The sequence below is a fragment of the Oncorhynchus clarkii genome, chromosome 9 (assembly GCF_045791955.1).
Source record: "Oncorhynchus clarkii lewisi isolate Uvic-CL-2024 chromosome 9, UVic_Ocla_1.0, whole genome shotgun sequence".
Taxonomy (NCBI): domain Eukaryota; kingdom Metazoa; phylum Chordata; class Actinopteri; order Salmoniformes; family Salmonidae; genus Oncorhynchus; species Oncorhynchus clarkii.
In genome coordinates, this window is record NC_092155.1 from 20136996 (window position 1) to 20140889 (window position 3894).

General features: G+C 40.1%; 1 pseudogene; it reads right to left on the minus strand.

The window, feature by feature from the left end:
* Positions 1-1167: 1167 nt before the first annotated feature.
* Positions 1168-3439, minus strand: LOC139417494 (uncharacterized; annotated as a pseudogene).
* Between the last annotated feature and the right edge of the window lie 455 nt (positions 3440-3894).

Sequence of the window (3894 nt, forward strand, 5' to 3'; positions counted from 1 at the left end):
TGCACCAAAAGAGGACAACACATTACAGAGGAGAGATGACTTGAATAAATAGGTTGTTTCCCATTCTTATTCAACTACTCCCTGGAACTCAATACAAAACTACACGCAAACACATTAGTCATTGTCTTCATCATATAGAGATCACCCTGCGACCCATTTTATTTTGAATGATTGTGTGGCTCCTCCTGGTAACGAAGCTACACTTTATAGTAACTTAGTTGATGTTAGTAGTAATGATCCAGTGATGATGACTACCTAGCCTGATGGATGCATGAGACGCTATGATTCTGAAATGGATTTATAACATGATACAGATGTCTAATATGCATGTAATAAATGACCTCGTTAAAGATTGTTAACCGAACATTGTCTTTAATGGGCCTTTGTTGACAGATATTATGACGACACATGATATATCACAGGAAAGTACACTTTCAATGATTCTGAGTGAATTTTTTTTACATTTTGACAATTCTAAAAGTTCCTGCCAACTCTACTGTCCAGACAGTTATGGGGACATCCATGTACCTTATTGAAAGAGAAATGTACTTCAACCTGCACATATGCATATTCACTTGTTGTATTGTTTGTGAAAATGTCTCAGTTACAATGTGTACATTGTCATAATCAGATTAAATTTTCAACAATTTCAACTCTCTTCAAAACATACTCAGCTAAGAAGTCTTTTTAGTTCAGGCTTTTCTTATGAAGAAAGTGAGTTGTGCTCTTAGTGACATGGATGTTTGTGGTTTTGATTCACTGAGGTGTGTGAAGACAGTGTGTGGTGAGGACTAATGGTCATTGCTGGGGGATAGAGTCAGAATACCACAGAGATGTGATGCAGGACACAGTTTAAAAAGAAGACAACTGAAAGTGTTAGTCAGTAGAATGTACTCTACGCATGCTATTATAAACATCATGTAATCAGGATGCAGTGTACCTGCAAACTTCCCAGTTTAACTTGAAGAATATGAGTGCAAATCAAACAATTAACATCAACATTAATTCACTGTAATGTTTTATTTGATCTAAAATGTACCACAGTACCACAACAGTAAAGTTATAAGGAGTTTGACAGAATACAAGCAATTCTAGCACAATTATAATAATAAAAACACAGTGTGTATGAAAAAGCAATGCAAGTCTTAAAGGAGGTAAATCTATGTTTCAATCCATGTTTTGGCACCTCACCCCAGAGTACTCCGTGTCTCTCTCCATGGTGCTCCTCTGTCTCTGGGTCTTTGGCTTCTTGTGGATGACATTCAGAGCAGCGTAATGGACCGACGTGAGTGTGTCATCATGTTCCTTATCCTAAGAGGAATAGCAAAAAATGTTAGAACATTTAAGAAATGTCAGAAATATCACTAACAGTCCAGCTTGGTCCCGTTCCCAAACAGTATCTCCCCACATGAGGCCACAGCACAGTAGTAAGTCCCAGCATCAGAGAGGCTGAGGTTCCTCTTGGGGAGGTTGTAGACACAGCTCTGTGTAGGAGACCCAGCCTCAGGGCTCTTCTCACACTGATCAGTCCTGTCTCCATTGGTGTAAATGATTCCTGGATGGGATTCTCCTGAGCCATGTCTGAACCAATAGACACTATGTTCTCCTGCACAGGTCTTGGAGTGTATTGTACAGTTCAGAGTCAGAGTCTCCTGGCTGGACTGACTCAGACACAGGCTGCTAGAGTACAGACATGCTGTTGGACTCTGAACCTGAAGAGAGCGAGTAAGATCATTGTGTGTACATTTTATTTTCCTGCTAGATTAATTCATTTAGCATTATATGAACACACATTAGGTTGCGACTTAAGTTACCTTTGACAATTAAAGAAGTTCCTTCTCCAAATATGACTTTGCCGACTTCCATAACACCACAGTAGTATGTAGCTGTGTCCCCTGACTCTGTCTTGGAGATGGTCAGGTTAGAGCTGTCAAAACCTCTCCCCACACTCAAGCGTTTAGTCTCCTTGAAGTCCTTGGTAAAATTGTTGAAATAAAAGGTATTTTGAGTGCGATAATATGATGATGCCATGAGAAGAGACTTCTGTCCAACAGTTTGCTTGAACCAAGCGACTCTGACCATCAAATTAGATTGACAAAAGCAAGTGAGAGATACATTTTGTCCCAGGCGTGTAACTATCACAGGGTCTGGTTGGATTACATCCTTGTTAAGTGCACAACCTGTGAAGCAAACAAACTAAATAAATCAAAGACAAAGTTAAAGTACAGAATTATACAATATTATCATTATTCAGACATAGTCATTAAAATTGATTAAAAAAGACTGACATCCATGTCATGTCCATGCCATGTTTATATTTCTTACTTACCCAAATTGGTGTTATTAATCAAAAAATATTGTCCAATATATAATCATAATTTCCTTTCTGAACTGTATAGTGTAAGGGGTCTGACAACAGGGCACCTTTTATATGATGACACTCATTGGATAATCATTATGAAGTAGGCGGAAACTCTGAACCAAGTGATTTTATTGGCTGTCTGAACATGCATAAAACATGTGATAAAAACTACAATCTAACATGTGTCCTGTGGCATACCATAGTTAGAGCAGCCCTTCAAATGATGTACAGTCAGAGTTACTGGTTTGTATTTTTTCATCATTTGGGAAAGGTGGCTGAGACTACAGGTACATATGTCCTCTTTGACATACACAGAGGGTTTACATTGTATTTCTCACTTGTCTGTAGAAGGTAATTCAAAGCTTTCAGGAGGAAGTGAACTCTAGTGAGGTTGGCACCTTTTTGACAAAATAAAGATGTGATTTTGATACCTGGTGCAAATAATTGGTAAGAAGTAAGATGTCATTAAACTAGGAAATACAAATATGCTTATTGAACTATCACACCAACATAAAGGCAGGTTACAGGTTTCCATGTTAAAACCATTATCATAAAAAGTAAGAGTTCAGACATTTGCGAAATCATTATATACGTACATTTGTTTGTACACTTCTATAAAAACAGATGTATCTAGTCAGTCAATCTCAGCCACTATTGCTGAGGATTTGAGACTCATGACACAATCCAAGTATCAGCTTTCACAGTTGCTGGACAATTATGCTCTGCATCTGAGTTATTTTACATTTATATTAGGTGAAGCAAGGCCCTTTCAATAGCATCCTACAGCAAATGAGAAATGTATATAATCGCCAGTTCACACGGACACTGTCAAGATTAAAGGGGAATTTAGAGGAGGGGTGGGGCTTAATTTAGAATGATGCTGATTGGATGACCCTCACATGTCACATCCTGTCTTGATGACACACCAGAGTAGATTATTTCTTCCTCTCTCTGTTCTCTCTGTTCTCTGCTCTGTCTCCTGGGCTTGGTACTCTTCTTGTCAGCTAACTTCAGGGCAGTGTAGTTCAAGGCATCATCGTCACTGTGGACAGTGGTGGAAAAGTACCCAATTGTCATACTTGAGTAAAAGTAAAGATACCTTAATAAAAATGACTCAAGTAGGGACTCCCGAGTGGCGCAGGGGTGTAAGGCACTGCATTGCAGTGCTACCTGTGCCACTAGAGATTCTGAGTTTGAGTCCAGGCTCTGTCGCAGCCGGCCGCAACTGGGTAACCCATGGGGAGGTGCACATTTGGACCAGCGTTGTTAGGGAAGTGTTTGGCCGGTAGGGATGTCCTTGTCCCATCATGGGCCGGGCACAGTACACACTGACACGGTCGCCAGGTGTAGATGTTTCCTCTGACACATTGGTGAGGCTGGCTTCTGGTTTAAATGGGCATTGTTTTGAGAAGCAGTGCCGCTTGGTTGGGTTGTGTTTCGGAGGATGCATGGCGCTCGACCTTTACCTCTCCTGAGTCCGTACGTGAGTTGCAGTGATGAGACAAGACTGTAACTACCAATTGGGTAAAAAA